Raw genomic sequence first — 14,094 nt, forward strand, 5'->3', positions numbered from 1 at the left:
GACTCATGTACCTTCTAAAGCATTTTAACCTGGGAAAATCTTGGACACAGAAAGGCTTGGATTCCATGTCAGTAAATATAATAGCAAAACTTTCTGAGATTGACACATTGCATAATCCTACATGCAAAAGCATAATTTAGTTTTTTAAGGGATAGTATAGAGGAAGAAAAGGAAGTCTTAAGCCAATGATTCTCTAATATTCCTTATCACCAACCTTAAAACAAGATAATGAATCATTTCTAATGGTTTCCTCACAAAGAGGCATGGTTATCCTTAGAGACTACCCTTCTGTCATCATGGCTTCAGGCTTGACCTCCTGAATTCTTTCCGTCCTGCTTGTCCACAATGGCATACAAGCTCTCTTTAACTTTGGTATCTGCTCTGCTTCTAGTATCCTGTCTTCTTTCTTGGACTTCACATTCTGGACTATCCCTTTCTTCCTTGGTATATATTTGCCTGGGACTTAAAATTTCCTTTCCCCTTTTTCCATGCTTTTGGCTATGGTCAATTAAACCACCCTCATCCTTCACCTTGGTTCCTGAAGCTCATCTTTCCAATTCTCTATTTCAAAGTCCACAAAACTTTACCCAGAGAAGTAAGGTGGGTAGAGTCTCACCTTTTAGGACCTTGTAGCTCCCAGAAGAACTTGGACACAAATAGTTGTTTCCAACTCGCATTTCTTACAGTTTAAGTGGAAGAAAGTTTAAGAGGAAGATCCTGGAGGAAAATGAGGCTGGTTTGCTTGCTTCTGTGGCCCAATACTAGCTACCACCATAGTCCATTAATTTACATTCTGGAGTGTAAGAATTTGTGACTCCTTGTTAAATACTTTTAACTTACTCTAGGGATTCTTATCTTCAGTAGTAGGAACATTTTTTTCTGCCTAGGAAATTTCAAAATAAAAATAACAGTAGCAAAAACAACAGCAAAAAAACATTGTAACATTTATTGAGAACTAACTATGGTCCTAACCACTTTTATATGCATTCTCTCATTTAACAACAACAACATAATGAGCTAGGTCCTATCATAATCCTCATTTCAATGAGGTTTAGAGAGGCAGATAAATTACCTAAGGTCACACAGCTAGTATATATTGAAATTTGGAAAAACACCCAATTCTGCTTTTTGGAAAACCCAGCTCTTAATTAGTAGAATATTGCCTTCTTTGCTCCATGGTTTAACATTACAGAATGATTTCTAGGATGTGTGGTTTGGCTTACTATTAATGCCAAATTGGAGGTTTTGCATTAAAAGGCTTTTATTTCTGGTCGTATGTGACTAAGACTGTCCAAGCAGTAGTAACATTTTATATTTGATACAGTGTTTTACTATATAGGACACATTTTCAGTACTTCAGTACTCATATTAATCCTGTATGGACGCCTGTTATAAAGATGAAAAGGTTTTTTTTGTTATTTTATTTTATTTTATTTTTTAAAGATTTTATTTATTTGAGAGAGAGAGAATGAGAGAGAGCACATGAGAGGGGGGAGGGTCAGAGGGAGAAGCAGACTCCCTGCTGAGCAGGGAGCCCGATGTGGAACTCGATCCAGGGACTCCAGGATCATGACCTGAGCCGAAGGCAGTCGCTTAACCAACTGAGCCACCCAGGCGTCCTGTTATTTTATTTTTTTAAATTTTATTTTATTATGTTAATCATATATTACATCATTAGTTTTTGATGTAGTGTTCCATGATTCATTGTTTGCGTATAACACCTAGTGCTCATTCAGTACATGCCCTCTTTAAAAATCAAGGAATATGCCCAAGTTACATGCAGAATCAAAACATGGGGCATAGTCTTTTGACAACTATGTTATTCTTCCTAGAGTATTCTAGATACAGAAGTAAAGCTGTCTTTGCAAACTCTTCAAGACAGAAAAGGAAAGGGAAAAGAGTTGGCCATGCTATTAAACATTTTGCATGTTATTTAATTTTCAGTGATGAGCTAGTAAATCAGGTCTCTGGGGGGGGAAAAGCCCTGATTTATAGATTTTGCCAATTGCTATGGCATAAATATTCTCACCATGGCCAGTTTCAAGCTACCCAAATGATATCACTGCATGCAGAATTTAAAGAGATGCACACCTTTGTTTCTCACAAGCCATAAGAGCCAGCTCTAGCACACAGTGACTTTATGAGGTGGGTGTTATTAGCTGAGATGTTAAGTCACAATGGCTGGGAAACTGTAACAGTTGAACTGAAATTGGAGTTAGTCACATCTGTCTGACCATGAGTTCTATATTTTTTCTAATGTATTGTACTATGCCTGAAAAAAAAGTATATATTGAGAGCCTTCCCTGTGCCAGGCATTGAAGACACATTGCCCTGGTAATACCTAAAAATAATGAAGAAATGCATGAAGCCTCCAAACTTGGCATTTTGTTGCTTCTCTACCCACCCACATGGGAAATAAGAAAGAATTTCAGGTACAATACAGATTTACTGAATTAAAAAACATAACATAGTGGAAAGGAAATATCTAATGTATCCTCCAGTTGTTTTTTGTTTGTTTGGTTTTGGGTTTTTTTTTTTTTTTGTATGTATTAATACATACTGCTTAAAATAGTAGAGAACTGAATCATGTCCACAGTGTTCTTGAAATGGGGAAGAATTAAATATAATTAAGTCACCCCTTTCCTACTATTGCACTAAAGAAATCCGAGCTCATTCTGCTTTTCTACTTGTCTCAGGAAGAATTTGATTATGCTACACTATAATATAAGACAAAAAAGAAATGGGCTCATTCTCAAATCCCATCCCAGGTGATCAAGGGTGTTTCATTTTATTTTGATTGATTTCTCATCTGTTCCTAGTCTCTGTTTTGGAAAGAATTGGCAGAGAGTGCTTAGTGTCTAAACCTATTAGAATCAATTCCAAATTTTGTTTACCAAACTCAGATGGATACTCAGGCCCATAGTCTTAAAGAAGCCTACGATGCTGTATTTCTTCTAATTAGGTTACTTGGAATAAGTGATTTTCCTAAAATTGTGCTAGAGTCTCACAAGCATTTATGACTTTGCCTATTAGATGCCCATAGAGTTTTTAATGCCTCTGTGGCCAGAAAAAATGAAAAGACCCCTCCAAGTAGCTATTTTACCACCTGCCTAATGCTGTGTCCATAACAGTTACACAGTCAGTTGAAATACAGCTACATTGCCTCTTTGCTCACAGTCTCTGGTCAAACTGATTCCATCCCTAGGTTATTACAGCGCTGTGGAGAGACAGGCTTAGAGGCTCACAGAATTGAAACTATTAGTGAAAATTATGGTGTCTTAAAATGACTGCCGGACTACTGGATTCTGAATAGAAATTCCAGGAAATCTAGAGTTTCCCATGTGGACAATGTGTGGAAAGCAGGTGACAGGGAAATGACTCTGTTGCAGGTCTTCATTGCTGTTGTCTTGGCTGACCTTTGGTAACAAGGCCCACAAACATCAGAGGCTGTCTTTTTTGGAGTCAGTGAGAATTGATGAGGAAGGAGCCACCATCTCTTCTCTCAGAGCCCTAATGAGAAGCTCTCCCCAAACTCCTTGACTATTCTTCATATGGATTGACCAGCCATATCCATAGTAGAGGTGACATATCAAGATGGGTAAGGGTGTGGGCTCTGGAATCAGTGCTTGAGTTCAAATTCCAGCTGTGTGACCTTGTTACTTCTTTGTCCCTAAGTTTTATCATCTGATAAAAATGGGGATAGTAATAGTACCCAAGTCATAGACTTGTACATAATATGCTTAGAGGTAAACATTATGTAAGTGGTCACCCAGATAAAGCTGCCCGAGCTGGATGCTGTAGCAATTGAGGGCAGTGTTCTGGCCGTATCTCCTTGGTATTCACTTTACATGCTGAAGACTGCTATGGCAAGCACCAGCCGGAGGTCTTTTTTCTGGTCACAGGTTGGCTTGCATTGAGGACGAGCCAGAAGTTCTGAAAGTTAATAATCTTGTACAAGTCCTAAGCCAATGACAAAAAGGATGTTGGTGCATAAATACCCAGCTTCCTCATCCTACAGCTGAGATAATTCTGGAGCATGTTCTGTACTGTCTCCTACAGCTCCCCAGGGAGATGAAGTCTCAGATGGCCACAGTAGTAACTGGCTTGATAACATACTTTACTGGCTTTCTTTTCTCTCTTTCTCTCTCTCTCCCTCTCTCTTTCTTTCTTGCCCCACTCCACTATTCTACTTCCCAACTGTTGTTTCCTGGGACCACCTCTCAAATTAACTACTTGCATTTGAATGCTTTTTCAGAGTCCACCTCTGGGGGAACCCAAATCAAGACAGGTTTCATGGCTTTTGGAGTACTCTAAGTGGCTACTTAATTGGGTGCATTGCTTTAAAAAATTTCATTAAGATGATATACTTTCTTTAGGATGTCTAACAAGCTAGTGTAGGATTTTCTGCTTTGTTTTATACACACAGATTTTTTTTCTAAGTGGAAAAAAGTTCTAGACTTTGAGACAAGAAAACCCAAGTTGCTGTTGACTAACTGGATAAATGCATTTTTAAAAAATTCCAGTTTTATCAGGTGATACTATCTATATATTATTATAGCAAATAAGATAACGTATCTAAAATGATTCTGCAAAGTCTGCATTATTGTATCATTAGCAGTCATCTCACTGGTGCTTTGTTTTGTTCTTAGAATTTTCACCACTTGACATGGATTATGTGCAATCATGCAAGGTAAAAGTATTCATTAAAATCAGGTCATATTGTTATGATCTACCTTTTGTTATTCAATTTTTATTAACATCTTCATTTCAGCTTTTTAACAACCAATCTTCCTTGCCATTTGGCAGCTGCCTGATGTCCTAGTAGGCAAGCGGGGTAGTGCATGTTTGAAGTATGTGTCGGAGATCCTGGTTTCTAGCTCCGGGTTAAAAACTGCATAAGACATTTTGATAAAATAATGTTAAGAATATTTCTTTTTTTCATTATACAAACATTTGACTAATGCTTATGCCAAGTATGAGTTTACCAAACAACTAAGCCACAGGCAAATTCAAACCTTATATAGTGTTTTCCTGTTACTTTAATGAAAAAGAAATGCATATTCATAAAAAATAAAGGAGAATTACATTGCTTATTATATTAGCTAGTCCAGAAAGAACTAATCATTAAGAAGTTCAACTACTTACTTTTTAAAAATTAATTTTAAAAAGTTAAAAAACAATGCATAATTATTTTGAAAATTTTGCAAAATAGCAGTAAGAGTGAATAATACAAGGAATAGTTTATATTTCCACCATTGAGAGAACAACAATTACTATTTTGATATATTTTCTTCCTATTTTACATATATTGTTTTCCTTTACAGTGTTGACTGTATCCTATAATGTGAATTTCTGCATAACATATATATTTGGCATATGTCTGGGGCTATTCAGCAGGCATGTCTCATGGCCAAGCACTTTCTTCCAGGTTCTCACTTGTTCTTTTGGTTTCCATGACACTGCTGGCAGCCTCTCTTCTTCTAGTTTGGTTTCCTTCTCCCTGTACCACCTCTAGCTCCTAACCTCTCAGAATGCTGCCCCTAATGCAACCATGTACCTGAGTTTTATCACTTTGGTACCAGGGCCACAGTCTGGAGATTCAGCTTCTTTGGGCAGACAGATTCCCTTTCATCCCTAGTACTGTGATCACATTTGTGTCACACCTTTGCTTGGGGGTGAGCAGGAAAGTCTCTTCTTTTCCTTTCCTCTCCTCTGGACAGCTGTTCATGAAGTAAGGTTATGAGTAAAGGGTGAGTTCCCTGTAGGTTCCTTCCAGATTCCACTCTCCCCTTTATAATTGGATATCCAATTTTTTAACCCATTATTTAAAAATATATATTTTTTAAATCATCAAGGTAACAAAGTGGTGGGGTGGAATTTTAAAATATGATACAATCTCTTTTTCAGAGGGTAAGCCAGAAAGTTACCTTAAGAAAAAATTTTCTTATTATGAGAGAAAGAAAATTGACTGGCTTACCTTAGTTATGTAAATGCTTATGTAGCCTGTTCTGGTGTTTTTGTGTTTGTCCTTGAAGGACAGACCATAGCATTCTGGTTTAACGAAGTCTTCCTTCCTTACCCCTGAACCTTTGTGAAGCTTGTGAACCAGTTTTTCATCAGAAGTCTCGCAGCCCTGTGAGAGTGAAGAGACAAAGACCCCAGATTTAATACTAGACACATTTGGAAGAAGCCACAGTGTCCTGGCTGAGGCCCCTGACAGGAAGGGACTCTAGTAGTGACAGAGGAGAACTCCTGGTGAGAGAAAGTAAGTTTGGGCTTGGACAAGTTTCAGACAAAGGTCTAAGATAGGTCTGGCTCTAGCAGACCCTGAACTGAGCCTTCATGTGCTCCCAGGCCTGGCCAGCCTGGTACTAGGTCATGGCTCGGCAGCAGGGGGTTTCCCAGCTATCTTCAGCGCAGCTGTGGGGCCCGCATCCAGGTTCAGCTGCCCTGGTTGTTGGTAGCACCAGCAGTGCTGCCTCTGACCTGTGGCTGTCCCTCTCATTGCAAGAATGGCAGAAGTTCTTTGGTCTACATAATTGTGATTGGGGGTGACATGGGATACCAAGCTGCCTGCCAGTAGTAGAGGCAGATGCATTTGTAAGTGATCAATTAAAAGGATGTGGCTGTTTTATACCTCCAGGCCCATGAAGCAAGTTACTATTACTCAAGCACTTTTCTTTTTCCTTTTTTTTTCCTTTACTCAAGCACTTTTCATGTTATTACAAACTTTAATGACTGCCTAGTGTTGTACTGAGAGAATATACCATATTTTATTTTCTCATTTCTCCATTATTGGACATTAAGGTCTTTTGCATGAGACATTTGAGACAGAATCTAGTATTGTTTTAGCGCTATTAGTGTAATAGTAGTAGGAATATATTTTCTAGGTGTTAAAAATATGCAGCTATAATGTGAAACAAGTCATATAGAATACAAACATTATTTATTGGAGTATGATGAATTTAGTTTCCTTCTCTTTTTGTATCCAAGAGGCACTAGAAACCTCTGCCAAGGGTGGGGTGTAATAGAGAGAGGGGGCTCAGAGAACCAAGAGAGCAGACGATGCTTGAGTCCCAGATGTTCCAGGCGACCTTTGATCAGAAGGAGGGTCAAGGATAGTACTGTCTGCTGGGTGGAAAGCCCACATCTATTAGATTTAAGAGACCATCACTCTCCCCAGTGATTCCCCAGCAAAAGTAGGCCCGGCACTTACTTGGTGCTTGGTATGTATTTTGAGAATCTTTGAATGAATGGATATTTCCACTAAGCACTCAGGGAACAGATTACAAGCCTGGGTAAGCATTCTAGAATTAAAGGGTAAGATTTACACAAACTTGGCATGTAATTTTGAAAGTGCTGTTTAACCTCTAGAAGGCCATTTTCTTGTATGTAAAATTGTAATGATAACTGTACTTACCTTTATAAAGAACAAAATATAATATGATAGATCCATGTGGTTTCTTATGTGATGTTGTTATTTCAAGATATTATTTTTCCTGATTGTGGTTATATGATCTACACCTGGATGTAAAGAACAACAACAAAAATGAAACAAAAAACCACTGATACCAAAGGAAATAGTGTTCAAGTTCATGGCCAAGGATAATACTTTGCGGTAGAAAGGAGGCTGTATTTCTGAGTGTACATTATTACATTATTTTAGGTCTGTATTTCTGAGTGTACATTATTACTTCTGCTAGATTTTCTCTAACTTCCGCTCATTTGAGAACTATGGCAAAATGAGACTACAGGCTCCATTTTCAAATTGGAGAGTTTGGGGAACTATAAAATGGGTCTTGTTTTGTTCATTTTGTTTTTTTCAGAAGACATTTGACATTGTTTTGTTCTGGGAACATGGTGGCTGGTGGAATCATTTTTCCAGTCAGGTCCCAGCTACCTTGCCTTGAAAGGGGAGCCCATTAGGTACAACTGCCCTGCGAATCTTGACTCTGGGTCTGTCATTTTTATTTATTGATATTTTTTGTAGACACCGGGAAATACATTTTCTGCTACAACACAGAGATCAGATTTAAAAGTTCCGTTTTTGTGGACATGAAAGGAAACTGATTAATTGAGCAATGAGATAAAGCTCAGGGAGTGAAGTGGTGATAAAACCATATCTGTTAAAATGTCTGTGCTACCTAGAGCAATTTACACATTTAATGCAATCCCATCAAAATACTGTCAACTTTTTACATAGAACTGGGACAAATAATCCTAAAATCTGTATGGAACCAGAACAGACCCCAAATAGCCAACGGAATGTTGAAAAAGAAAAGCAAAGCTGGTGGCATCACAATTCCGGACTTCAAGCTCTATTACAAAGCTGTCATCATCAAGACAGTATGGTACTGGCACAAAAACAGACACATAGATCAGTGGAACAGAACAGAGAACCCAGAAATGGACCCTCAACTCTAATGGTCAACTCATCTTTGACAAAGCAGGGAAGAATATCCAATGGAAAAAAGTCTCTTCAACAAATGGTGTTGGGAAAATTGGACAGCCACATTGCAGAAGAATGAAACTGGACCATTTCCTTACACCACACACAAAAATAGGCTCCAAATGGTTGAAAGACCTCAATGTGAGACGGGAGTCCATCAAAATCCTAAAGGAGAACACAGGCAGCAACCTCTTCGACCTCAGCCGCAGCAACTTCTTCCTAGAAACATCGCCAAAGGCAAGGGAAGTAAGAGCAAAAATGAGCTATTGGGACTTCATCAAGATAAAAAGCTTCTGCACAGCAAAAGAAACAGTCCACAAAACCAAAAGACAACCGACAGAATGGGAGAAGATATTTGCAAATGACCTATCAGATAAAGGGCTAGTATCCAAAATCTATAAAGAACTTATCAAACTCAACACCCAAAGAACAAATAATGCAATCAAGAAATGGGCAGACGACATGAACAGACATTTCTCCAAAGAAGACATCCAAATGGCCAACAGACACATGAAAAAGTGCTCAACATCGCTCGGCATCAGGGAAATCCAAATCAAAACCTCAATGAGATACCACCTCACACCAGTCAGAATGGCTAAAGTTAACAAGTCAGGACACAACAGATGTTGGCGGGGATGCGGAGAAAGGGGAACCCTCCTACACTGTTGGTGGGAATGCAAGCTGGTGCAGCCACTCTGGAAAATAGTATGGAGGTTCCTCAAAAAGTTGAAAATAGAGCTACCCTATGACCCAGTAATTGCACTACTAGGTATTTACCCCAAAGATACAAATGTAGCGATCCAAAGGGGCACCTGCACCCCAGTGTTTATAGCAGCAATGTCTACACTAGCCAAACTACGGAAAGAGCCCAGATGTCCATCGACAGATGGATAAAGGTGTGGTGTGTGTGTATACACAGCCATCTTTTTGATGAAATGAAATCTTGCCATTTGCCACGACATGAATGGAACTAGAGGGTATTATGCTGAGTGAAATAAGTCAATCAGAGAAAGACAATTATCATAGGATTTCACTGATATGCGGAATTTAAGAAACAAGGCACAGGATCATAGGGGAAGAGAGGAAAAAATGAAACAAGACGAAACCAGAGAGGGAGACAAACCACAAGGACTCTTAAATCTTAAGAAACAAACTGAGGGTTGCTGAAAGGAAGTGGGGGTAGATGGATGGGGTGGCTGGGTGATGGACACTGGGGAGGATATGTCTGTGGTGAGCTCTGGCTATATAAGACTGATGAATCACAGACCTGTACCCCTGAAACAAATAATACATGATATGTTAAAAATATAAAATAAAATTAACTAAAAAAAACATATCTGGAAAGAGATTAGCTCTGTACCATCAACAACATGCGTTTAACACATATTATCACATTCAAGTCTCAGTAGAGCCCCTGGAGGCAAGTTGGAGAAGCATCATTATCCTTCTTTTAAAATTTAGGAAACTAAAACTGAGACTCAAAAATTTAGGGGTCATGTCTACAACAACAGACCTGGTAGCTGAAGATCAGAGTTTAGGTATTCTCACTCCTCCTACTTCACTGTGCTGCCCTTGAAGGTGCCAGAGTCTTAGAATCTTTCTGTCTTATTTGTGCAAAAGAAATGTCCCTTCTGAAATTCAGGTCCATTATCATATTATGTCATCAGTATAGCTCCATCTGCAAACTCCTACAAATTACATGAAAGCTTGAGGGATTTCTTTCATTTTTTTTTTCTCTCCCCTTCCCCTTTATGTGTGTCCAGAGGGTATTCTTCTCACAATGCCATGTCCTACGGGAAAGGAACCTAGAAATTCTTGTTCTTCATCAAGGCTCATTCTCTGGCTGCTTTTTATTTATATTAAGAAAAAAAAAAAGAAAATGCTTTCTGTAGACTTGATAGGTTATCCCAACTCCTTCTCATTTGCGCTCAGAGATTTTAAATTTTTCTCTTCTATTTTCTGGCCACAAGGCTTCTTGATAGAAAATTGCAACAAGAGAAAGTTCTGTTCCCTTTTGGAATGCTCTCCACACAGAAAGCCTGGGAGAAAAGTTGTAGCATATGTTAGAGACCCTGGCTTCTAGGAGCCAGGCCAGAGGAGGCAGCATGCAGTAAAGAAAGGTGATTCTCTCTGCTTTCAAGTTTCAGTCAAGAACTCCATTCTTGTGGCCAGGAAAAGGAAATAGAATTGGTTCTGAAGCAGATGCTGCTCAGATTTCCTGGTTGCCAGAGCAGAAGTGAGAAGGCAGAATAAAAGGAGACAAAATGAGAGACTGTGTGTGCACACACTTGTACACACGGGGATAGAGGGTTGCAACTTGAGAACCCAATATAATCTGCAAAACCAAGCACATTTTCAGTTGCAAGTAAGAAGGAAGGAAAAGGACCCTATCACTAGAGTAGTGGTCTGCAAACTTTTTCTGTAAACGGCCAGATAAATATTTTAGCCTTTGCAGGCCACACGATCTCAGTCTCAAACCCTTAACTGTATTGTAGCACAAAACAGCCTTAGACAACACATAAACAAATGAGCATGGCTACATCCCCAAAAAACTTTATTTATTGACACTGATATTTGAATTTTATATAACTTTCACATGTCATGAAATATCCTTCTTTGGAATTTCCCCCACCATTTAACAATGCAGAAGTCTTTCTTAGCTTATGGGCCTCTTAGCCTCTTTTAGCCTTTTTAGTGCTTGCCTCACAACTTTAACTGACTCTACCCTGTCACCGAGACTCCATCTGACCTTAACAAAGCTTTATAAGAAGGCTCTCTGAAAGGATAATGGTTTACAAACCATCTTTTTGTTGTTGTTGAGGATGAGGATAAATTAGTAGTATGTGAATTTTGCTAGAGTTAGCAAAGTTTTCAAGTGTGTAATTGGATAAACTGATCATGGAGGTATCCTGTCTGTAGCTTAGAAATAGAACCTGAGGGGCGCCTGGGTGGCTCAGTCGTTAAGCGTCTGCCTTCGGCTCAGGTCATGATCCCAGGGTCCTGGGATTGAGCCCCACATTGGGCTCCCTGCTCGGCGGGAAGCCTGCTTCTCCCTCTTCCACTCCCCCCTGCTTGTGTTCCCTCTCTTGCTGTCTCTCTCTGTCAAATAAATAAATAAAATCTTTAAAAAAAAAAAAAAAAGAAAAATAGAACCTGAGAAAACAGATGCAATTCAAACATTCTCTTCTGTCCTTAGATCATTGAGGAACCCATGCAATTAATTCTCAGGGCACAAGTACAAGAGCTGGTATGTGTAAGGGAAAAAGGCATGTTCAGCAGCTAATACAATGTCACCATATCAAGGTCCCCGAAATGATCACTTCAGTTACTGGATTGGTGTCTCCTCATTATTAATTTCAGTTAAATTATACCTTTAATAGTAATGGTTAAGTTGTGCCTTTAAAGAAATCAAGCCCCCATAATGAGATAAAATGTTTAGGTTACTACATAGTTAACTAAAAACAAGCAAATAGAATTAAAAATTAAGTTCAAATAAAGCTCTAGTGGGTTCTGGTACTTACTTATTCTCCCTACTAGGGAGAAGTCTGCAGAGTCCAACAGATTTTGAGTTGGGCTTTCTTCTTCCTACCTGTTGCTAATTATGTGTCATCTTTGGACCTCTCTACTCCCTATCTCATCCTGGTGTTTCAGGTTCCTGGTACTAGATGTTATCTAATTTTTAGAGTTCTAAGTTCAGCTTGCCATTGCTCCACACAACCCATCTACTATATTTCGATTGCTATAGCTATTTCGGTGCTTAATTGCTAATTTCACAGACCTGTGGAATTCTGGAAGTGCAGTTATCTTCCAGGATAATTGCCTTCTGCAAAAATTGCCTCCTACAAAACTTCCGCAAAAAATTGTGTTCTGTTTGGTACTACCTGTGAATGTCTATGGATGCCTTCTCAACTATACAGAGAGGTGTTGCCTAGAGCTCCCCCTGGCTTTAGACAAGAATAAGTTATCTCTGTGATTGGAACATCCCCTTTGATTAGGAGCCTTTGTTACTATGGTTATTTCAGGTGTTCCATCATCTGACATCCCACCAGGGTATAGCAGTTGATGTTACGAGTGGTCTGATTGGTATCACTTAAGAGCTTTTGTTTAAATATTTCATGTTCACTTATAAAAAATTATGCACATTAAATAGCTCCTAAATTCTTAAGTATCACTTAAATGCAGATACTATAATACACAAACACTCTTTTCAACATTCAATTATGCAGTAAGTGATTTGCTTCATAAATGTGAACAAAAGGGCCTACTGTGTGCAAGGTTATATGTTAGATTATGTAAGGAGTTAAAAGATTGAGTAAGTGTTTCTTGGTTGGTGCTCTGGGAGCTCGTGGGTAAGAAAAGCACACAAATAACTATTATCCCAAATCAAATGCAGTCAGTGCCTAAAACAAAGAAACAAGCATTAAGTGTTGTGAGACCTCAAAGAAAAGGAAGGACAAGAACACATGGGGACAACATTTCAACAAAGGCTTCATGAAAGAGATGGCATTGGAGGTGGACCCTGAAGATGGACTCTTGACAACAGGCAATTCTCAGGATGAATGGAAACAGAGTTAACAAAGATGCTCTCTCTAAATGCCAAGAATGTATGAACATACATCACATGGAAACAGCCATTTCTTCCTTCATCAGAAACCCACATGTGATCTAGTAGCAGAGTGCTATATTCTTGGTAATAATATATGGCAACAAATGTTCTTGGTCTCCTTTGAGATAGAAAGGAGACACTCATCAAAAGTGATAGGAATCATCAAGACCTTTCATACTTGTCACAGAGAAAACCAATTAGAGCAATTGACTAAAGCCTCGTTGTCCTGATTTGAAATCTTTTTAATTTTAAATCAGCTTCCCAAATTTCTCAGCATCTCTTAATTGTTTGAATTTGCAAAGAATTTACTTTTCCCGCATGGAGAAATCAGGGACAAATCAAAAGGAGTTTTGGTCATTGTTGATAAATATTCTAATTAAATCCTTCAGTGACTGATGACTGCCAAGAGTCAGCAGCAGGTGGTAACAGTTCCTTTGTAATCATTATAATTGTTTGAAATAATTCAGTTTTCTGTTCCAGGATTGTTTTTGGAGAAGAGGCTTGGGAGAGACAGTGCAGATGGGCCTGATTTAAGCAGTATCCTTATTCAAAGTGGACATTATATTTGCTGGTTAAATTATTGGCAAATTTAAATATATTGTGAGTAGATCAAACTAATCGTTTGTTGCAAAATAATAGCTACAGCTGTTCTCCCTTTAATTTTTAAGAGAGAAAATACCGTGTTCACCTAGATACACCTATCTGACATGACATATTTTCTTTCTATGGCATTCAGGGTCTCTGATGTTACAATGTTTTTTTTTTTTCATTATGAATAGACTCCACATGGGATTTTTTTTCCTTTAAAATTTATGGAACATATGCAGTATCCACTTCACCCAAAGCTATAGAATAATGACGCTATTATTGTAGCCATCTGTCTCTTCACATCAGTGTCTACTGTGGTTTTATAGTCCAGTTTTAGGGCTCTGTAAGAAACAGTATTGGTTAACATTAATAACTACCTTCATCTGACACTTTACGTCTCTATTTGGAGTCAGCTCCTGCAAGCATCCTTCCCAGTCAGGGGTGCAGAGGT

This window comes from Neomonachus schauinslandi, chromosome 13 (assembly GCF_002201575.2).
Source record: "Neomonachus schauinslandi chromosome 13, ASM220157v2, whole genome shotgun sequence".
In the NCBI taxonomy this organism is placed as follows: domain Eukaryota; kingdom Metazoa; phylum Chordata; class Mammalia; order Carnivora; family Phocidae; genus Neomonachus; species Neomonachus schauinslandi.